The sequence below is a fragment of the Cryptomeria japonica genome, chromosome 11 (assembly GCF_030272615.1).
Source record: "Cryptomeria japonica chromosome 11, Sugi_1.0, whole genome shotgun sequence".
In the NCBI taxonomy this organism is placed as follows: domain Eukaryota; kingdom Viridiplantae; phylum Streptophyta; class Pinopsida; order Cupressales; family Cupressaceae; genus Cryptomeria; species Cryptomeria japonica.
The window spans coordinates 93493030-93518597 of record NC_081415.1 but is presented as its reverse complement, the minus strand read 5'-3'; positions in this window follow the sequence as shown (position 1 = coordinate 93518597).

The window sequence follows — 25568 nt, the reverse complement described above, 5'->3', positions numbered from 1 at the left end:
TTTAAAAGTGTCCATTAAGAGTTAGAGTCATTTATGTCAAAAAATGCAAAAATTGTAAAAATTGCAAAGTTGCAATATTGCCAAAAAGTGCAACAAAAGTGTAAGAATGAAATCCATTGGTCATGAGGTGGTTAGAGTAGTTAGAAAGGAGTTTTTAATGGTTTATAAACCCATGTTTGGTCAAAATCAAGAGGGTAGATCAGTTTGGAGGGGATTTGACAAAGATTATCCATCAAACCCTCAAACTGTCATGAGGTTTTAAGGAATCTGTGGCTGTCATAGATCCATGGAGGATCAAATTTGGTGTATTTTTATATGTATATTTTGTTGAATGATATATTAATTAAATATATTTTAGGTGAATCCTTTCTTATGCATTTTTGTGGAGTATTTAGCAAGATATGTTTGTTTTTACAATAATTGTCAAAACCTTGCCAAGGGTTACCCATTTTTGGGAAAATGTTTATAACTTTTTATTTAACTGTTGGATCAGGCTGCAATTTGGAGATAGCTTGTATAATATAGTAAGCTAAAGGTTGATCGAATAGATTTGATTATTTAAAAATTTATTTATGACTATTTGTTACAGTTCATGGTGAAAGGCAGATTGGTGAAGACAACAAAAGCCTGGTTGTAGCATTTGTTGTGGTCACATGAGGGATAATATTGAAAAAAGGCTATATGTGTTGGATAGGTATCTTAATCTTCTTTCCAGTGCTTTTTGTCTTACTTAATTTGGTTAAGAATTCAATATTTTGTGATTATTTTGGTATTTGGGTATGGTTTTGTCATTGATGTCAACACCTACTAAAACTCTAGCACTTTGGAGATCCAACAACATTCACTGGCAAGCAAGTGACTTTTTGCACAGTCATCGGTATATGGTACATCGGCAAGATATAATGATCACCGACACTTGGAATGACATGGAAAATAATTGGTAATGTTGAAGACATTGTTTGGACATCTTATCTTGGAGAGTTGTTTATTAAGCATATTCGTATTTGCATATTTGCTGTTAACGGCAAAAAGGTCCAGGGTTACACCAGTAGGCTTATCTTTTCTAGATCAGCATGACACACTATGGAGATGATTAATTATTGTTGTAAATGTATTAAGATGACATGTTCAATCGGTTATTGCATCGGATATTGTATTGTTTGTAAAATGATTTTATTGTAATATCTTGTAGAGCTGACCTACTAAAATTAGTCTTAGGTTATGGTATAAATGTAAGATCTTAAATGTAAGATCATGTGTGAAAAGAGAAAAAGGATTTGTGTGAAGGTATATGCAAGATTAAACAGAGCTATACATGCAGACATCATTTGAAGGTGAAGCTAGGTTTTTGTAAAAGCATATCAGAACTACGCCGGTATTGAATCCAGCATATGAAGATGCTATTTTGAGTAGTACATTCTTATTGGATTTAACCATCCAATTGTAGTCAGTGTGACTCCCATTTGTGTTTGAGTAGTGAGCTTTAGGCAATTGGCCTTTCTACATGTGCAGACCCCATTTATGTACACTTACTATATGCAGTAGTATCATCTGATTGTGGGTAAGGTTTCCCACTGTGGCTTTTCCCCTTATAGGGTTTCCACATACAAATATTGGTGTTATGTGTTGTGGATGATTTTGTCTTTTAGTTTCATGTATTAAACTTTAATGGTATTGTATTTATCTATTAAATCTATCCACTGGTATAATAGACTGTTTCACTGGTACTAAGCAGTAAATTGATTAAATTGTTTTTGGTTTAATATTATTTGACAATTGATTCACCCCCACCCACTCTTAGTTGTCTCCAAGAGCTAACAATTGGTATCAGAGCCAAGTCTTTTTTTGCAGAAGTTGAACAACTTGAGGAGATTTAATGTATACTAACTATTTGAGGAAGGATAGTCCTAAACTTGATGGAACCAACTATGGCATATGGAAGATCAGAATGGAGACACATCTAAATTGTGATGTAAAGGATATCTAGGATGTTACAAAGAATGGCTATACTACTCCCACTTCCAGTCAGTCTAATCCACATAACTTGACAAAAGATGAGGAAAATGATTGCAAAGCAAGAGAAGCACTTTTGAGCGCATTAACAGAACAACAAATCATGGGATTATTAGATAGATCAACTGCTAAAGCTATTTGGGATCATTTGGAAACACTGAATGAAGGAGATTCTACAGTCAAAATTGCAAAACTTGAAAGCTTCTGGGTCTGGTATGAAAATCTAAAATGGAAGAAGATGAAAGGATTTCTACTTTTAGGGAAAGAGTAAATGAAAATGTTTTGGGTATTAAATGTTGTGGAGGAACCTTAAGTGAGGATGAAATTGTTTCAAAAGTTTTAAGAGGATTGGCACCGGCATATAAAATGAAGGTTACTACTATAAATGAATTAAGAACAATGCCTAATACATCAATAACTAGGGATACATTGATTGGAAAACTTTCAGCCTTTCAAATTGAGGAATTTGGTCCTATTGCTACTATAAAGATAGATTTAGCTTTCAAAGCATCAACATCATCTGCATCATCATTTGAAAAATCTAATTGGAAAGCCTTTTATGCAAGAGAACTTGAGGAAAGCAGGAAAGAAAATGAAGAACTTGAAGAACTTGAAGCACTATTTGCAAGGAAAATGCGTAAAGGTCTAGTTGGAAGAAAGTATGAAGGTAAAGCACCCTTTAAATGTTTTAATTGCAACAAGATTGGTCATATGGCTTCAAGATGCCCTGAGAGACATGCTAGACTAAGAGAAGAAGCTAGAAGGACATACAAGCCTAATCCTGAATTTTAGAGATACAGATTTAAGAAGAATAAGGACAAATCTTGTTATGTTGCTGATGAAGGAGTGACTGATGATTCTGATGAAGATCTGATAGAAAATGGATGGGTTTTTGTTGCTATAACTGAAGATCAACTATTAGAATAGGCCTTGGTAGCTAAAATTGAAGTAAAGGATGAATGGATCATTGATTCTAGATGCTCACATCATATGATAGGAGATAAAGGTAAATTCTTGAACTTTCAAGAATATAATGGCAACTTAGTAAGATTTGGAGATGACAAAGCTTGTTAGATCAAAGGTAAGGGTTCAATATCTCTTGATGGTAACCATAACACTGACAATTTTTACTATGTTGAAGGTTTAAAGAATAATCTTTTGAGTGTTGGTCAATTAGTTGAGAAAGGATTTCAGTTACAATTTAAGAATGGAAAATGTAAAATCATGAACAAAACTAGTTTAGAAATTGCAACCGGTAATCAGACTGGAGGTAATATCTTTCATTTGAATAATAGTGAAAAGACATGCATGATTGCACACATAGATGAAAGTTGGCTATGGCATAAGAGACTCTATCATGTAAACTTTGATTGTATGGTAAAAATCAGTACTACTAAGGCAGTTAGAGATTTACCCAAAATTGTCAAACCTCACAACACAGTATGTAAGGAATGTTAATTTGGAAAATAGGTTAGAGCTATTTTCAAAACTATTCCAGAAAAATCCAATAATGCTCTTGATTTAATTCATACTGATTTATGTGGTCTAGCTAGAACTAAAAGCTTACAAGGTGATAGATATTTCATGCTAATCATTGACGGCTATTCTAGAATGTGTCGGGTTACTTTTCTTAGAGAAAAATCAGAAGCACTTGGAAAGTTTAAAATGTTCAAAGCAATGGTTGAAAATGAAACCGGTAAGAAAATCAAATGTTTAAGATTAGATCCAGGAGGTGAATTTACATCTAAGGAATTTAATACATTCTGTGAAGTGAATAGAATCAGAAGATAGCTATCAGCACCTCAAACACCTCAACAAAATGGAGTTGTTGAAAGGAAAAATAGAACTATCTTGGATGCAACTAGAAGTATGTTATCAGAAGCAAATCTACCACATGTATATTGAAGAGAGGAAGTAAGTATAGTGGTCTATACATTCAACAAAGTTCACATCAAAGGTGAAACCAGTAAGACCCCTCATGAACTATGGTTTGGTATTACTCCTACTCTTAAATATTTCAGAATATTTGGAAGCAAATGCTACATTAGAAGAGATGAGTATATTGGGAAATTTGATCCTAGAAGTGATGAAGGAATATTTCTTGGTTATTCATCTAAGAGTAAAGCACATAGATGTTTTAACAAGAGATTGCAGAAAATTGTTGAGAGTACAAATGTAAAGATTGATGAACAATTCAGAGGAACTTCAAGGTATATAGATTCTAAACCAGCAACAAAAATTCTAACAAATAAACCTACACTAAATTCATCGGTATAGAGTGAAGATCTAGTTACACCGCCATCATCTAAAAGTCCCACTATAACTGAGGAACAACAACAAACAAAGACACCCCGATATGTAAGATTGAATCATTCTGAAGATCAGATAATTGGAAACAAATACAAAGGAGTTATGACAGGAGGAAGATTGGCAAATGAAGAGGTATGTCTTATTTCTCAAATTGAAACATCATCAATTAATGAGGCATGTGAAGATAAATATTGGACTAAAGCCATGGAAGAAGAATTAGAGCAAATTAAGAAAAATAACACTTGGACATTAGTTCCCTGGCCTAAAGATAAAAATGTAATTGAAACAAAATGGGTATTCAAAAATAAACTTAATGAAGATGGTAAGGCTATTAGAAATAAAGAAAGACTAGTGTGTTAGGGATATTCTCAAAAAGAAGGAGTTGACTATAATGAAACCTTTGCACCGGTAGCTAGAATTGAGGTAGTTAGACTGTTTTTGGCTTTTTCAGCACATAAGAACTACAAAGTATATCAAATGGATATTAAATGTGCATTTATGAATGGAGATCTTGAGGAAGTTTACATTTAACAACCTAATGGATTTTCTTTGATAGATGACAAAGATATGGTTTGCAGGTTGAAGAAAGCTTTGTATGGATTGAAGCAAGCTCCAAGAGCTTGGTAAGCAAGATTGGATAAGTATCTTTTGAAAATTGTTTTTTCTAAAGGTAATGCTGGTAGTAACTTGTACTATAAGGTGACTAATGATGACATCTTGGCTATAGAAGCTTTTTTTGATGATATAGTATTTGGAGGAGAAGATGGATTGTGTAAAGACTTTTCTATTAAAATGCAGCAAGAATTTGAAATGTCTATGATTGGTGAAATAAGATTCTTTTTAGGATTGCAGATTTCACAAACTGACAAAGGTGTATTCTCGAGTCAATCAAAATACTTAAAAGAGTTACTTAAGAAATTTGGGAAGGAGAACTCCAAACCGGTAAGCACACCCATGACTACAAATGACAAACTATCTTTAAGAGATGAATCTACTCCTGTTAATCAACAAGGTACAAATCTATGATAGGAGGTTTACTGTATTTAACACAAACAAGACCTGATATTATGAATTTAGTATGTATTGTTTCAAGATTTTAGAGTAATCCTAGAGAAAATCATGAATTAGCAGTAAAAAGTTTTAGAGTAATCCTAGAGAAAATCATGAATTAGCAGTAAAAAGGATTTTGCGTTACTTACAAGGCACTACAAATCTTGGATTATGGTATCCTAGAGATGAAAACTTTGACCTATGTGCATACATAGATGCAAATTGGGCATGAGATCTAGATGATAGAAAAAGCACCACTGATGGAGCATTTTTTCTTGGAAGCAGATTAGTTTCTTAGTTGAGTAAGAAACAGAGTTGTACATCTTTATCAATAGCAGAATTAGAATATGTTGTAGTAGCAACTAACTGTACACAGGTACTTTGGCTTAAACAAATGTCAAAAGATTTAAAGGTAAAATGCAAGGAACCTATAACTATATATTGTGATAACACAACAGAAATTGATATATCTAAGAATCTGGTATTACATTCTAAAACAAAACATGTTTCCATCAAATAGAATTTTCTAATGGAAAAAGTTGAAGCAAAAGAAATAAAACTGGTTTATGTGAATAGTAAAGAACAACTTGTAGATATTTTTACTAAACCTTTGCCTAAGGAGACTTTTGAATATCTTAGAGGATAGCTTGGGGTCATACCCCCACCGGTAGATACCTATAGAGTTGACGTCTGTCATCAACTGACAGAATTAACAGAGATATATTCTTACTCCGGCTTTGATGAGGAACCTACTTCTTAGGGGGAGTAGTTGGTATTTTATATATGGACCTAATTTTGTTGTAAGTTTGGCATTTGATGTCAAAGGGGGAGTGATATCTATGAAAAAACACATTATCCTTTAGGAAGAGATTGGAAGAAAAAAACATAAGGTAACTCATATTACTTTCAGGGGGAGAGATTATTACTTTAGGGAGATTGTTGGTTTTTATACTTGGCATTTTTGTTTTGGCACTTTGATGGATTTTCCATCTTCTATTGCCATCAATGCCAAAGGGGGAGATTGTTGGTATTTTGGTATGGTTTTGTCATTGATGTCAACACCTACTAAAACTCTAGCACTTTGGAGATCCAGCAACATTCACCGGCAAGCAAGTGACTTTTTGCACAGTCACCAGTACATGGTACACCAACAGGATATAATGATTACCGACACTTGGAATGACATGCAAAAGACTTGGTAATGTTGAAGACATTGTTTGGACATCTTATCTTGGAGAGTTGTTTATTAAGCATATTCGTATTTACATATTTGATGTTACCGACAAAAAGGTCTAGGGTTACACCAGTAGGCTTATCTTTTCCAGATCATCATGACACACTATGGAGATGATTAATTATTGTTGTAAATGTATTAAGCTGACATGTTCAATCAGTTATTGCATCGGATATTGTATTGTTTGTAAAATGATTTTATTGTAATATCTTGTAGAGCTGACCTAATAAAATTGGTCTTAGGGTATGATATAAATGTAAGATCTTATTTGTAAGATCAAGTGTGGAATGCAAAAAAGATTTAAGGAAGGGTATATGTGAGATCAAGTAGAGATATACATGAAGACATCATTTGAAGGTGAAGTTAGGTTTTTGCAAAAGCATATCAGCATTACACCGGTACTGAATCCAACATATGAAGATGCTATTTTGTGCAGTACATTCTCATTGGATTTAACCATCCAATTGTAGTCAGTGTGACTTCCATCTGTGATTGAGCAGTGAGCTCTAGGCTGTTTGCCTTTCTGCATGTGCAGACCCCTCTTTGTACACTTACTATCTGCAGTAGTATCATCTGATTGTGGGTAAGGTTTCCCACCATGGTTTTTCCCCTTACATGGTTTCCACATACAAATATTTGTGTCATGTGTTGTGGATGACTTTATGTTTATGTTTCATGCATCAATTCTTACCAGTATAGCAATTTTCTGTTAACACTGTTTACCGGCATACTTAATTGTCTTACTGGTACTAAGCATTATGTTGGTTAATATGATTTTGGTTTGAATTTATTAGACAACTGATTCACCCCCCCTCTCTTAGTTGTCCCTGAGACCTATAATTGGTATCAGAGCCTAGTCCTCTTTTTGTAGAAGTTTAACAACTTGAGGAGATCCAATGTCTACTAATTATTTCAGAAAGGATAGTCCTAAACTTGATGGAACCAACTATTGCAGGTCATTGTACCCAAGTTTCCAAGGAACTTGGAAACTTTTCAGGGTTGGGAGTAAGGTTCAGAGGCACCTAAGCACACAAGCATATGAGGAGGTCAAAAGTCATAATATGAGCAATTTTATTGTATTTGAGTCATTGATAATGTATTAAGGTTATTTGAGTCCATTGAATCATAATATGTAAGGCTAAATGAGCTATTTTGTCCAAAGATATCATATTTGGTCCATATTGAAGTTTTAAAAGTGTCCATGTAAGAGGTAGAGTCATTTATGTCAAAAAATGCAAAAATTGTCAAAATTGCAAAGTTGCAATATTGCCAAAAAGTGCAATAAATGTGTAAGAATGAAATCCATTTGTCATGAGGTGGTTAGAGTAGTTATAAATGTGTTTTAAATGGTTTATAAAACCATGTTTGGTCAAAATCAAGAGGGTAAATCAGTTTGGAGGGGATTTGACAAATATTATCCATCAAACCCTCAAACTGTCACGAGGTTTTAAGGAATCTGTGGCTGTCATAGATCCATGGAGGATCAAATTTGGTGTATTTTTATATGAAGAGTTTTTTTAATGATATATTAATTAAATATCTTTTAGATGAATCCTTTCTTATGCATTTTTGTGGAGTATTTGGCAAGATATGTTTGTTTTTACAATAATTGTCAAAACCCTGCCAAGGGTTACCTGTTTTGGGGAAAATGATCATAACTTTTTATTTAACCATTGTATTAGGCTAAAATTTGGAGATAACTTGTTTAAAACAATAATATAAAGGTGGACTGAAGAGATTTTATTTAGGATCAATATTTGAAAAGTTATTTATGACTGTTTGTTACAGTTCATGGTGAAAAGTAGATTGGTGAAGGCAGTAACAACCTGGTTGTAGCATTTGGTGTGGTCACATGAAGGATAATATTTAAGAAAGGATATATGTGTTGGAAAGGTCTCTGAATCTTCTTTCTATTTCTTTTTGGCTTACTTAATTTTGTTAGGAATTGAATATTTTGTGATTATTTTGGTGAAAATAGTTTTTATAGGATGAAACCCTGAACTAGGGTATTCCATGGCAAATAAGAATTTGTTCTCTCATGTTATGGTGAATTTTATGATCTAAAATCTTGAATTAAGGTTTTTATGGATGTAATATAACCTTTTAAATTGGTTTGGAGTTGAGAAGAGTGATTGATATTTTTATATGCCTCTTGATTAAAGTTTAAAGTCTACCCTTGAATGAAGGTTTCATGGTTTGTGATAGATGCTCTGCATCAAATTCGATTCAAGTATGACCATTAGATTACATTATAGTCTCTACTAATCAATCAAGAAAACCTTGATCACTCCTTGAACACCGCTTCATCAAACTTAGTAACTCATCATGCGCTTTGCATTAGATGCAATACATTTTCTTATTCCCTAGACAAAAACCGTTACAACAACTCACCAAAATCTCTTGGAATTGTCTTCATAAATTAATCATGTGGGTCATCATCATTACCACTCATCATCAGGTCATAAACCAATGTAACCAATTCACCAAACATAATCGATTAGGGTTTATCAAAAATAATAGGTAGGGTTTACCAGTTATATCAATAAATAAGGTTTACACCGGTTACCGGTTCACTCCACAAATTCTTCCTAATGGTTATAGTAACAATATTACAACAATATCAACAATATCATTACTAGTTTAATTGACATCAATGACAACATAACATATCATTAATGCAATCTTAATGCAAATGCCAACAATCTCCCCCTTTGGCATTGATGGAAATACAAATATCAACACCATTGATTGCTGCATGATTGTGAATAGGAATCCTGGTTTACATTACCAAGTATTCACATGCTCTCTCTGTCTTCAGCTTATCATTGGTTCTCCTTCCCATAATCACATAATTCTTCTCCCCCTTTGACAAAAATGCCAAATTGAAAGTAAAACATGTAATGTCAAATTTCACGATGCATCATCAACATTTTGCAACTTGATGCTCCCCCTGTGGAATAAATCCACTTCTACACCAATCCTTTTGTAAAATTTTGCAAGTAATTCTAGGACTGATGTAATTTACATCATACTTAAGTGACTTCTAAGATATTCAAAAGTAGTCTTAGGCAAAGGTTTAGTAAAAATATCTGCAAGTTGTTCCTTGGTAGAAACATGCTCCAAGATCACATCTTTACTCATAACTTTTTCCCTCAATAAATGATACTTGAATTCAATATGCTTGGTTCATGCATGAAAAACAAGGTTCTTGGAAATATTTATGGCACTTGTATTATCACATAAAATATTTATAGGTTCTAAAATCTTCATCTTAAAACCTTCCAAAATGTGCCTCATCCATATAGCCTATGTACAATTCATGTAAGCTTCAACATACTCAGCTTCAGCAGTAGATTGTGAAGCACAACTCTACTTCTTACTACTCCATGAAATAGGTATTCCTCTAAGAAAAAATGCTCCATCAGTTGTGCTTTTCCGGTCATCAATATTTCCTGCCCAATCTACATCTATGTACACCTTCAAGTCAAAATTTCCTCCATATGGATACCATAACACATAATCAGTAGTACCTTTCAAGTATCTAAAAATTCTTTTGGTTGCTATCAGATGTGTTTCCTTAGGATTATTCTAGAATCTAGAAACTACGCCAATTGCATGAGCTATGTCCAGTCTATTGTGAACAACATAGTGCAATTTTCCAATCATTGACTTGTATTCCTTCTCATCAACAGATTTGGACTCATCTTCCTTAGACAACTTACATCCTATAACCATAGGTGTTCCAACTGGTTTACAGTCACTCATGCCAAATGTCTTCAAGACCTCTTTCACATACTTAGATTGTGTGATAAAAATACCATTCTTCATTTGTTGTATTTGCAAGCCTATGAATTTTTTTATTTCTTCCACTAAAGGCATTTCATCTGCAAAACTATTGCTCATGTCATCATTACCTCCAAATATGATATCATCAACAAATACTTCACTGACTAGTATTTGATCTTTTTAGATTTAAGATATATGTTATTATCATCAGTGGTTCTCAGAAAGCTTATCTTCATCTGATGTGTATGAAGCTTTTCATACCATGCTCTTGGTGCCTACTTTAATCCATATAGAGATTTACGCAATCTGCATACCATGTCTTTCTTATTAGTCAGAGCATAACCATCTGACTGCTCAATATATACTTCTTCTTCAAGTATCCCATTCAAAAATGCTAGCTTAAAATCAATCTAGAATACCTTGAATTTATTGTGTGCTACAAATGCAAGTAAAGTTTTGACACCTTCCAGTCTTGCCACTGGTGCAAAATTTTCACCATAGTCTTCTCCTTCTTCTTGTGCACAACCTTTGCATACCGGTCTAGATTTATTGTGAACTACAACACCATTTTCAATCAACTTGTTCCTGAAAAACCCACTTCGTTAGTATTACATTTTTATTTACTGGTCAGGGTACTAGGGTCCATGTGTTGTTCTTCTCAATTTGATCTAATTCCTCCTCAATAGCTTTAACCCAATGATCATCACCAAATGCTTCCTTAGTAGTTCTTGGTTCAATAGTGGAGATCATGCAAGAATTCTCTCTAATCCTTCTCCTGGTTAGTACTCCAATATCCTTATTCCCAATAATCTATTCAGGATTGTGATTCAGTCTCACATATCTTGGAATAACATGATCATCATCTTTAGGCTCAGCTTCTTTATTATCATCATCTTCTTCTAAATTTATCTATTTTAGTTGGAGTGGTACATCAATATTTTCTTTGTTGGTTTTAGATTTCACAATTTCTGGTTCCAAAAACAAAATGCAAGGATCTTCATCCTTTTTCTCTAAACTGGTTTCCTCTGAGACTTTAGGAAATTCATCTACTTGAACATCAACACTCTCAACAATTCTCTATGTCTGGTTGTTAAAACACTTGTAGGCCTTACTCTTGGTGGAATAGCCAAGAAATATATCTTCATCACTTTTAGCCTCAAATTTGCTAATATAATCACCTCTTAATAAAACATTTGCTTCCAAATATTCTAAAATAAGTAACATTAGGTGATCTACCATACCAATATTCATAAGGAGTCTTGTCCTTACCTCTCTTTACCAAAATCCAGTTCATAATGTAGATAGTTGTGCTGACAGCTTCTCTCCAGAAAGTTTTCGCTACACATCCTTGTATCAACATCATCCTAGCAGATTGAACAACTGACTGGTTGTTTCTCTCTATGACACCATTCTATTGTGGTGTCCTCGGTGCAAAAATTTGTCATTTGATACCATTTTCGTCACAATACCTAGTGAATTCCTCAGATATAAATTCACCACCTTGATTTGTCCTTAGACACTTTATCTTCTTACCACTCTCTTTCTCAGCTAAGGCCCTGAATGCCTTGAACTTACCAAAAGCTTTAGTGTTATCCTTCAAGAATTTGACCCACATCATCCTTGATCAATCATTAGTGAAGATCATGAAATATCTGTCACCTTGAATACTTTTTGTTCTTATTGGTCCATAAAGATCTGTATGAACCAAATCTAACAAATGTTTTGCTGAAAAAGATTTTCTCTTGAAATTTGAGGATGTCATCTTTCCCAACTGACATTCTTTAAACAGAGCATTAACCGATTTGTCTAACTAAGGAAAACCTCTCACTGTCTTTGACTTACTCACTTTAACAATGTTATCAAAGTTTTTTATGACAAAATCTTCTATGCCAAAGCCAACTATCATCTATCTTCGCAATTAAATAGTTGTGGACTTTAGGATTAAAATGAAACAAGTTACCTTTAGTTTTCTTTCTAGTTGCAATTAGTTCACCTTTATTATCATATATTTTGCACATACCATTTTTAAATTCCAATGGGTATCCTTTGTCATTGAGTTGTGCCACACTCAAAATATTATGCTTTAAACCTTCAACCCAGTAGACATCATCTGCACTACTCTTTCCATTAAGAGAAATAGGTCCCTTACCTTTAACCTTGTAGGGTGAGTCATTACCAAATCTTACAACTCCACCATCAAATTCCTTTAGAGAAATAAATTTTCTCTCATCACTGGTCATGTGATGTGAACAACCACTGTCAATGATCCAATCATCAGAGTTATCCATCCTAGATACTAAATCCTTCTAGTCTGACATCTCTTCTTTAATGGCTACAAACATAATGTCTTCACATCACCATCAGATTCCTCATCAGTGATACCACCATCAATAGCAATAAGACAATCTCTTTTGTCTTTACTCTTGTACTTCTTGAATTTCTCTCATTTGTGCTCATTATCACCATTAGGACAATTAGAAGCAATGTGTCCAATCTTGTTGCATGAAAAACATTTCAAAGGTAATTTGCCTCTATATTTACATATACCTCTAGGCAACCACTTGGCCAACAATGCTTAAAGCTCAACTAAACTATCTTCATCATCAGCTTCTCTGCTGGATCTAGATTCATAACTGTGATTGGCATCTCTTCTTTTCCTCACAGATGGGTTAGAAATAGAAGCTCAAAATGCAAACTCAGAATTCTGTACACTACCATCATAACCATTTAATTCAAAAGCACTAAGCTTGCCAATGATGGAGTCAAGAGTTACCTTAGTTTTATCAATGGACTTCAACTCCTAAATAGCTGCAACTTAGATAGCATAGACTAGTAGCAGGGTTCTCAGTACCTTACTGATCACTGTGAAATCTTCCACTTTACCTCCTGCACTCTTAATTTCATCAACTATCTCTTTTATCCTTTGACCATACTGTTGGATATTCTCACCTTTAGCCATCCGCATGTCATCAAATATTCCTCTTAGACTCTCTTCTTTAGCAATCTTAACATGTTCATCACTACTATAGATCTCTTCAAGTTTTTTTCATACCTCATATGCATTTTCAAGACCATGAACATATACACACTTTGCATCAAACAAAGAACTTATAATAGCCTCCAATGCTTGATTATTTTCTTGTTGCTCTTTCTTTTGATCATCAGTCAACATCCCAGTAGGTGCAACATACTTAGTATCGACATTTTCCCAATACTAACTTCCCAAACTCTTGATATAAATTCTCATTCTATCACTCCATATCCTATAGTTCTCTCTATTAAACTTTGAACCTTCCTTCTTCATCATGACTAGCAGATCTTTACCTCAAGTTGTTAGGCTTAGGCCTTTGAGGACCTAATAGGCTCTAATACCAATTAATAGTATGATGAAAGAATAAGTATCCAGTCAACAACTGAGAGGGGGGGTGAATCAGTAGATAGAAAAACTAATACAAACTTCATCAATCAATCTCTCAAAGTAAACTTAGAACTAACAACTCTGTCAAGATAAAAACTCATAAGATAAACCAGTTGTCTATTACAACAAATTAATAGTAAACAACTTCTTCATTCCTCAATGCTTCTAGTTATCATGACTTATCAAAATAGTTAAGTAGTTAAGTAAATCAACCATGAAAACATAACCACAAAAACATTCACCACTTGACACAAATATTTTTTGACATGGAAACCCAAATAGGTAAAAACCATGGTGAGATGAGATTCACAAGATGACTATCTGAACTCTTCTGAAGTTCAACCTATTAGGAGCCTATCTTGTTAAAGCTTTATAAAAAGTCTTGTTAAGAATTGATCCTGTTAGGAATCACCCGGTTAAGGGATTGACTAGAAATGCCTTATTAGAAGCAATACCCTGTAAGGAGTAACCTCCGTAGAGGATTTGAAAATCCAAGCTAATGGACTACCTTGTTAGAGGATTTGAATAACACCAAAGTTGTTAGAGCTTACCCAGTTAGGGGATTTCAATTTTGTTGTAATTGTTAGAAACCAATAGGTGTTTTTTGATCTATCTAAATAGCATTACACTTGATTGATCAGATCCATTTCATTCTCCTATCTTCCTTTACTCAAACTACAGCTACATCATCTGGCTTAGCAACCACACACTAAACTGAACTATGTCTATCTCTTTGCCAACTCTTTTTTTTGAAACTAAACAACTTCATCTACCTTAAAAATAAATTAATCAAGTCGGTAACACAACAAAAACCTAATTCTCATTGAGATTACAAATAAATTCAGTTCAAGTATGATCGTTAGATTACATAGCAATCTATGTACATAAATCAAGAAAACCTTGATCACTCCTTGAGCACTGCTTCATCAAACTTAGAAACTCACCACATGCTTTGGATTAGATGCAATATGTTTTCTCATTCCATAGACAAAAACCATTACAACAACTTACCAAAATATCTTGGAATTGTCTTCATACAATAATCATGTGTGTCATCATCATTACAGCTCATCATCAGATCATAAACCAATATAACCAATTCACCAAACTTAATCAGTTAGGGTTTATCAAAAGCAACAAGTAGGGTTTACTGGTTACATCAATAAATAAGGTTTATATTGATTACCAGTTCACTCCACAAATTCTTCCTACTAGTTATAGTAACAATATTACAACAATATCAACAATATCATTACCAGTTTAATGGACATCAATGACAACATAACATATAATTAATGCAATATTCATGCAAATGCCAACAACATGATCAAAAACTAGTGAAAAAATAGGTGCATGAAATTGCAGTAGATAATAAGAAGGAAGCTCAACCGGTATGAGTTGAAAAGGACAAGAACAAAGAAGAATCTAGTCTGATTGTGCAGACTACCCTGCATGCAGAAAGAAGGAACTTGTGGGTCATAGATAGTGGTTGTTCCAATCGTATGGTAGGTGATAAGAAGAAATTTGTCAAGTTTGAAGATTGGAATGGAGGCTCAGTAAGATTTGAAGACAACTCCTCCATCAAGATAAAGGGAAAAGGTACTCTAAATATAGATGGAAAATTGAAAGCACATTATGTGTATTATGTATAAGGCTTAAAGAATAATTTGTTAAGTGTGAGTCAAATGTGTGATATAGTATATAATTTTACCTTTGACTCTATCGGTTTCTAGATAAGAAAGGAGAGTAGCGGTCATATTGTAGTAGAAGGAAAAAGGAGAAATGGAAATGTATACAGTCTGAAGGAATGCTATGAGTATCAATGCATTATGGGACAAGTGGATGAGAGTTGGCTATGGCACAGAATATTAGGCCACATAAATTTTGACAATATGGTTAAAGTGAGCAAAAAGGGTTATGTGAGACACATACCAGTAAGAATATTTTGTGATAAATGTGTAAGAGGGAAGTAGACCAAGGTAACCTTTAAGACCAAATAGTACAACACCTCAAGCACCTTAGAACTTGTGCATATTGACTTATGTGGTCCAACCAGGACAAGAGACTTGTCGGTGAAAGGTACTTCATACTTTTCATTAATGAATACTCAAGAATGAAATGGGTCACATTCCTCCATGACAAGTCACAAGCATATGAAAGATTCAAGATCTTCCAAAAGATGGTTGAAAGGGAAAGTGAATGCAAGCTAAAATGCCTAAGGTCTGACTGGGGTGAAGATTTTACATCAAATGAGTTTGAGGACTACTATGAGAGACATGGAATTAAAAGGTAGTATTTAGTCCCAAGGACACCACAACAAAATGGTGTTGTAGAAAGGAAAAACAAAATAGTCAAGGAGATGGATAGAACCATATTGAATGAAGAAAACATACCAGATATATTTTGGAAGGAAGTAGTTAATACTATAGTATACACTTTGAACCAGGTTCAGTTGAGAACATATAGAAATATGACACCTTATGAATTATGGTATGACCAGAAAACATCAGTCAAGTACTTCAATGTGTTTGGAAGAAAATGCTTCATCAAGAGAGATGTGGATGGATTAGGTGGATTTGAGTCCTAAAGTGTTGAAGGAATCTTCCTTGGTTACTCTACTCACAACAAGGCCTATAAATGCTACAACAAGAGACTGAGAAGAGTCATTGAAAGTGTAAATGTTAGAATTGACAAAGATTTGCACAAAGACATCCACAAGACAACTGGTATGATGATTTCGATGATGAAGACATTGAAGTTCAATCTGAAAATGAACCAAAAGATGGAACCAGTAAGTCCCCTAATTGGTATGTGCAGAAGAATCACCCTAAAGAATAGATTATTGGAAATAAGAATGATGGTGTTTAAACTAGAAGAAGGCTAGCCTGAAACAATGAACAAGTAAACTTCTACCTCATGATAGAAATGAAACCTAAAACCTTCAATGAGGCCAGTAAGAATGAAAAGTGGATGGCTGCCATGGAAGAAGAATTGCAGTAGATTGAAAAGAACAAGACTTGGGATTTAATCCCTAGACCGACAGACAAGAATATCATTGGCAGAAAAAGGGTCTACTAGAACAAGATAAATGAAGAAGGTAAGATTGTCAGGCATAAAGCTAGATTAGTAAGAAAGGGTTACTCTCAAGTAGAGGGCATTGACTTCAAAGAAATATTTGCATTGGTGGCTACACTTGAAACCATTAGGATGTTTCTAACCTTTTCTACCTACAAGGGTTATAGGGTCTATCAAATGGATGTGAAATGTGCCTTCTTAAATGTAAATTTAGATGAAGTATATATGGAACAACCAAAAGGTTTCTTGCCACATGATGATGAAACCTTTGTGTGTCTGTTAAAGAAAGCCTTGTATGGTTTGAAGCAGTCTCCTAGGGCTTGGTATTCAAGCCTAGATAAGTACCTAAAGGAGGAAGGATTCAGAAGGGGAAGTACTGACAAAAACCTATACATCAAAGTAGATGGAAGCCACATGATTATTGTGGTTGTGTATGTGGATGACATCATTTTTGGAGGCAACAAAGACACACTTTATAGAGATTTTGTTGATCAGATGTAGTCAGAGTTTGAGATGTCAATACCTAGACAGTTGTCATATTTTCTTGGTTTGCAGATTTCACAACTAGACAAAGGGATATTTATCTCACAAACCAAGTATGCAAGGGATATGCTAAAGAAGTTCCAAATGGAGGATTACAAGCCAGTAAGTACTCCCATGGTGACCAGATGCAAATTGAGAAAGAATGACAAGTCACCGGTAGTGGATCAGACCCTATTTAGATCCATGATTGGCAGCCTATTGTATCTAACTACCTCTAGACTAGATATAGTATAGGTATTTTGTATGGTGGCAGGATTTCAAGAAGCACCTAAGAATCCTCATATGAATGTAGTAAGAAGGATATTAAAGTACCTACAAGGGACACTCAATCATGGCTTGTGGTACCCTAAGAAAGGATAATTCACCTTACAAGCTTATACCGATGCTGATTAGGCAGGTTGTGTTGATGACTAGAAGAGAACAAGTAGTGGTGCATTATTCCTAGCTAACTAGTTGGTTTCATGGCACGACAAGAAGTAGGGTTAGTTTCCCTATCAACTGCTGAAGGAGAATACATTGTTTCTACCACATGTTGCTCTCAGGTGTTATGGATGAAGTAGACCCTCAAATATAATTGGGTGGATATCTTTGATCCTATTCCCATCTGGTGTTAATGATTTTGTATTTTCTATCTTTGAATTGAAGTTGGAATCCCTTGTCCACCAATTGACCAACACTTTAAAGATTATGCTTTAAACCTTCTACATAATAGACATTATCAGTATTATGCTTACCATCTAGAGAAACAGTACCTCTACCTTTGATCATACATTCTTTTTCATCTCCAAATCTTACTTGACCGCCATTGTATTCTTGTGGGGATAGAAATTTTATTTTAGCTCTAGTCATATGAGCATCCACTATCAATTACCCATTCATCCTTATCTTCAACTTTTCCTACTAGGGCCTTTTCTTCATTCTTGATAGCTGGTTCTAGTTCATCTTCCTTTAAGGAATAGAACACCCATTCCTTTCCATTACCGGTTCCACTGCCAGAGTCTTCTATCGATTCATCCTTAGACTCATCACTTACTCCTTCCTCATCTGGTATGTAGCATTGTTTGTTTTCCTTGAATCTATATTTGTTCTGATTAGGCTTGAATGATTTCTTAACTCTTTCTTCAAATATTGCATTCCTTTTTGGTCATCTAGATGCAAAATGACCAATCTTATTACATGCAAAACTTTTAAAAGGCACTTTTCCTTCATACTTACTTCTTGTGTGTCCTTTAGGTACTCTTCTAGCAAATAAGACTTCAAGTTGCTTGAATTCTTCATCCTCTTTCCTCATATCTTCCAATTCTTTTGCATATAGGCCTTTCCAATCACTCTTTTTGGTAGATGATGATGATGCATGTAAAGCAGGTTCAGACTTTGCAGCTCTAGAAGGTTAAAACTCTTCAAGCTCAAAAGCAAATAATTTCCCAATCAGAATGTCTCTATTAACTAAAGTGTTTTCCATTGTTCTCAATTCATTAATTATAGATTCCTTCATCTTGTAAGCTTGTGGAAGGGCTCTCAAGACTTTGGAAACTATTTCATCTTCACTCAAAGATCCTCCTATGACAATCTCATTTACTCTTTCATAAATGTAGCAATTCTTTCATTGTCATCCATCTTCAAGCTCTCATATCTTACCCAGTAACCATCAAGTTTAGCAATTTTGATAGTAGGGTCACTTTCATTAAAATTTTACGGTTTATCCCATATAATGTTTGCAGATGATTTATTAGTCAATACCATGATTTGTTGATTAGTAAGTGCACACAGAAGGGCTTCTCTAGCTCTAAAATCATTCTCAATATTTTTGTCCAAGTCTATAGGAGCAGGATTGCCAGATGTCAGATCATAATGTGTATATCCTTTCTTAGTGATCTCCCAAATATCCTTGCCAAGACATCTAAGATTAGTCTCGATTCAGATTTTCCATATCCCATAATTTGTTCCATCAAGCTTATGGATTTATCTTCTAAAAATAGTTATTGGTGGATTTGTTGCCATAGGATCTACCTCAAATGGTTAAGCTTATGCAAAAGAAGACAAAAGATCTGATACCAATTGTTAGGATAATCGGTAGACAACTGAGAGGAGGGTGGATGAATCAATTGTTAGTAGATTATGTTAATCAAACCACTTTACAACTTTTAATCGAAGAACATAAACATTGAATACCAAAATAGAAAAAATAGATACCAGTAACTAGTAAAACTTAAGAATGAAACAAACAATCAACACAATGCAACCATACCACATAACACCATGATTTGTATGTGGAAAATATGGTAAAGGGAAAATCCATGATGGGAAGCCTACCCACAATTAGATGATACTTCTGCAGACTACCTAGAGCGTACTGCTCATTACAAAAGAGTCACACATCAATTTATACAAACCCTAAGGCCTACACCAATCCGGTCGACCACCTAAAAGATATTACAATAAGATCATTACATAGATTCATATTACAATGATATGCCATGTCGGCTTTAGACCAAAACAACATTAACCAATCCATAAATCATCCTGGTAACATGTAGTGAACATGTTAACATGATACCGGTCCATAACCTAGATAGGTACCAAACCTAATCTGGCTCCACCATGCTAAAGTGATGTCTCCCACGAGTCGAGGAATGACCAAGGATCACCTTTTACATCCTGAATTCCATTTAGAAGCCTCACCAACACCACTTATTCATCCTGTCAATGATTCTCAGTAAAAGCTCTACTGGTAAAACCTTAAACCCTTACCAGTATAGGCTTACTAGAGTGTATGATAGAATCCAATCACAAAGTCAATACCAACTAGCCAAAACATGATCCAATAACATGTAAAACATAAAACCAAACATACTCCATTGATCCAAACATGTCAGAAGTCTCCAACAGATAGTCCCTTCTATCGGTATAACTAGATCTTCTATCAGTAACCAAAACCTATCTATCAGTAACCAACCATAATAGCTAGTGTTGACATAAATGATAAAACATCAATAAAAAACACAATCAATTCCTCCATATTGTCAATAGTCTCCCCCTTTGGCATTGGTGGCAACACTAGATGTGATAAAGAAAACATCTAAGTGTCAAGAGTGTCAAACATTTCTCATGAAAAACTGACTCCCCCTAAGGAGTGCAGTCCAATCTGAATCTCTACCATAAACATTATTTTTCACATATAGATCTCCCCCTTTGACATCAATGCTAAAGATATGACATATATATCAAAAATTATGTGAATCTTAAGGCTGACTACTCCCCCTGTGTAGTAGCACCACTACATCAATTTGGAGCAAAGGATAAAGCTAATGATCCAACTACAATGATGCACTACACCATCAACTAATTTTCTATCAAAGGGGTAGATAACCCTAACCCATCTCTCAAATATTCAAATGATTCTTTAGACAATAGTTTAGTGAATATATCTACAGTCTGCTCTTTAGTGTTCACATAAACCAATTTGACTTCCTTTTCTTCCACCTTGTCCTTCAGAAAGTTATACTTTATTGATATGTGCTTAGTCTTAGAGTGAAATATTGGATTCTTAGACATGTCAATAACTGTAGAGTTATCATAGTAGATAGCTACTGGTTCACTACAATTTACCTTGATATCCTTCAACATTTGCTTCATCCATAGGACTTGTGTACAATTAGTTGTTTGTGCAACATATTCAGCTTCTGCAGTAGATAAAGGAATACATGACTATTTTTTGTTGATCCATGAATCTAGTTTCTTTCCAAGAAAGAAATCTCCACCAAAAGTTCTCTTCCTTTCATCAGTATCTCCTGCCCAATCTAAATCTGTATATGCACATAAAGTGAAGTTATCATCTCTACAATATGATAAGCCATATTTTGTTGCTCCTTGCAAATACCAGAATATCATCTTTACTACACATTCATGATTTTCTTTAGGATTACTTTGATATCTTGAAATAATACTCACTACATTCATAATATTTGGTCTAGTTTGAGTTAGATATAACAGGCCACCAATCATAGACTTATACCTTGTCGAATTTACTGGTGCAGATGTGTCTTTGATAGATAATTTTGCACTTGTCACCATAGGAGTACTTACCGGTTTAGAATTATCCATACCAAAATTCTTCAACAATTCCTTTAGATACTTAGTTTGATAGATAAAAATTCCTTTGTCAGTTTGAGTAATCAAAAAACCTAAGAGAAATCTCATTTCACCAATGATCGACATATCAAATTTATTTCTCATATTATTAGAGAATTCCATGCACAATTTATCTTCTCCTCCAAAAATGATATCATCAACAAATACTTCAATAATTAGAATATCATTATCAATTATTTTTTAATATAAATTAGTGTCAGCACTACCTTTAGTAAAACCAAGCTTTAAAAGATATTTATCCAACCTTGTATACCAAGTTCTAGGGGCTTGTTTCAATCCCTATAATGCTTTCCTTAACCTAAAAACCATATCTTTGTCATAGTTCAGTGAAAATCCATCAGGCTGCTAAATGTATACTTCTTCCTCAAGTTCACCATTCAAGAATGCACATTTAACATCCATTTGATAGACCTTATAGTTCTTATATGTTTCATAGGCAAGAAATAGTCTAACAACTTCAATTCTAGCTATAGGTGCAAATGTCTCACCATAATCAATTCCTTCCATTTGAGAATATCCTTTACAAACTAGTCTACTCTTGTTTCTTATAACTTGACCATCCTCATTTAGTTTATTTCAAAAAACCCATTTAGTTCCAATAACATTCTTATTTTGAGGTTGGGGAACTAAAGTCCAAGACTCATTCTTCTCTATTTGATGTAATTCATCTTCCATAAACTTTAACAAATGTTTATCTTTACAAGATTCAATAACAGATACTAGTTCAACTTGAAAAATAAGACATACCTCTTCATTTGCTAGTCTCCTTCTTGTCATAACTCCCTTGTTCCTATCTCCAATGATTTGATATTCAAAATGATTTAATCTTACATACCTTGGTGTCTTCTGAACTTCAGGTCCACTGTTCTGATCATCAGTCACACTTGAATTTTTTGATTGTACTGGGGTAATTGTCTTAGTGTCTTGCACTAGTTGAGGCATTTTTGATTTAGTTATGATCATTTCCACTGATGATTCCCTTTCATATAATATAGATTGATTTCTGTATTGCTAGTCCACTTTCACATTTGCGCTCTACACAATTTTCTGCAATCTTTTGTTATAACATCTATATGCTTTTCTTTGATTTGAGTATCCAAGAAATATTCCTTCATCACATCTAGGATCAAACTTCCCAATTGAATCATTGCTTTTGATATAACATTTAATTCCAAAAATTCTGAAATATTTAATAGTAGGTGTATGTCCGACCCATAATTCATAAGGAGTTACCGATTTCACCTTTGATATGAACTCTATGATGAATAATGATGAATAGTAAATACCCAGCAGATACTGAGAGGGGGGTGAATCAGTATGGAAAAAAACTTCTTAAACAACTTAAAATACAAATATTGCACTAATTGGTAAACAATATCACCAATCTAAATCAAGGCACTGTTGGTATTTTGGTATGGTTTTCTCATTGATGTCAACACCTATCACTTATCAACTCTGGTATACAGTCATTGTTCACCGGCAAGCAAGTGACTTACGAACAATCACCGGTATATGGTACACCGGTAGGATATATTGTTCACAAGAACTTGGAATGACATGAAGGACACCTAGTTATGTCGAAGACATCATTTGGACACTTTGTCTTGGATATTTTTTCATTGGTATATTCATATTTGCCTATTTGCTGTTACTGGCAAATAGGTCCAAAATAAGCACTGACAGGCTTATCTATTCTAGATCAACACAACACACTTTGGAGATGATTTATTATTATTCTTATTGTTGTAAATGAATTAAGCTAACATGTTCAATTGGATATCACATCGATTATTGATTTATTTGTAAATTGCTTTTATTGTAATATCTTGTAGAGCCGACCTACTAAAATTGGTCTTAGGTTATGGTATATATGAAAGATCTTATTTGTAAGATCGGATGTGGAATGCAAAATAGAATTGAGTGAAGGTATATGCGAGATTAAGCAGATCTATACATGCAGACATCATCTAAAGGTTGAAGGAAGGTTTTTGTGAAGACAATCAGAACTACACCAGTACTAAATCCAATATATGAAGATGCTATTTTGAGCAGTACATCATTATTGGATTTAACCATCCAATTGTAGTCAGTGTGACTCCCATTTGTGTTTGAGTAGTGAGCTCTAGGTTCTTGGCCTTTCTGCATGTGTAGATCCCATTTTGTATACACATACTATCTGCAATAGTATCATCTAATTGTGGGTAAGGTTTCTTACTGTGGTTTTTCCCCTTACAGGGTTTCCACGTACAAATATTCATGTTATGTGTTGTGGATGACTTTGTCTTTTTGTTTCATGCATTAATTCCTAGAAGTATTGCAATTAACTATTAAAACTGTCTACCGACATATTAGACTGGCTTACTAGTATTAGGCATTAAGTTGGTTAAGTTTTTCTTGGTTTGAACAATTGCCTCCAGGACTGAACAATTGGTATCAAAGCTAAGTTCTCTTTTTGCCAAAGTTTAATAGCTTGAGGAGATCCAATGTCTACTAACTATTTCAGGAAGGACAATCTAAAACTTGATGGAACCAACTATGGCATATGGAAGATTAGGATGGAGACACATCTAAATTTCATTGGAAAGGACATGTTGGATGTTACAAAGAATGGTTATACTACTGTTGTTCCTGGTCAGCCTATTCTAGCTAACTTAGCTAAAGATGAAGAAAATGATTACAAAGCAAGAGAAACACTTTTGAGTGCATTATCAGATCAAAAAATCATGGGATTATTAGATAGGTCTATTGCGAAAGCTATTTGGCATCATTTGGAAACACTGAATGAAGGAGATTCCATAGTCAAAATTGTAAAACTTGAAAGCTTCTGAGTCAGGTATGAAAATTTGAAAATGGAAGAAGATGAAAGGATTTTTGCTTTTATGGAAAGAGTTAATGAAATTGTTTTGGGTATTAAATATTGTGGAGGAACCTTAAGTGAAAGTAAAATTGTTTCAAAAGTTTTAAGAGGATTTCCACCGACATACAAAATGAAGGTTACTGCAATAAATGAACTAAGAACAATGCCTAATGCGTCAATAACTAGGGATACATTGATTGGTAAACTTTTAGCCTTTGAAATTAAGGAATTTATTCCTATTGCTACTATAATGATAGATTTAGCTTTTAAGGAATCAACATCATCTGCACCATCATTTGACAAATTTGATTGGAAAGCATTCTTTGCAAGAGAACTTGAAGAAAGCAAGAGAGAAAATGAAGAGCTTGAAGAACTTGAAGCACTATTTGCAAGAAAAATGCCTAAAGGTCTAGTTGGAAGTAAGTATGAAGGTAAAGCACACTTTAAATGTTTCAACTATAATAAAATTGGTCATATGGCTTCAAGATGCCCTGATAGACATGCTAGACTAAGAGAAGAAGCTAGAAGAACATACAAGCCTAACCGTGAATATTAGAGATACAAATTTAAGAATAATAAAGATAAATCTTGTTATCTTGCTAATGAAGGAGTCACTGATGATTCTGATGAGGATCCGACAGACAATGGATGGGTATTTGTTGCTATTGTAGAAGATAAACTGACACCTACTATTCAACCGGTAGAGAAGGCTCTGGTAGCTAAAGTTGAAGTTAAGGAGGAATGGATTATTGATTTGGGATGTTCACATCACATGACTAGAGATAAGAGTAAATTCTTATCCTTTTAGGAATATAATGGAGTTCTGGTAAGATTTGGAGATGATAAAGCTTGTTCAATCAAAGATAAAGGTACTATATCTCTTGATGGAAAGCATAATACTGACAATGTTTACTATGTTGAAGGTTAAAAGCATAATCTACTAAGTGTTGGTCAATTAGTTGAAAAAGGATTTCACTTACAATTCAAGAATGGGAAATGCAAAATCATGAACAGAACTAGTTTGGAAATTGCAACTGGTAATTAGACTAGAGGTAATATCTTTCATTTGAATATCAATGAAAAGACATGCTTGATTGCACATATTGATGAAAGTTGGCTATGGCATAAGA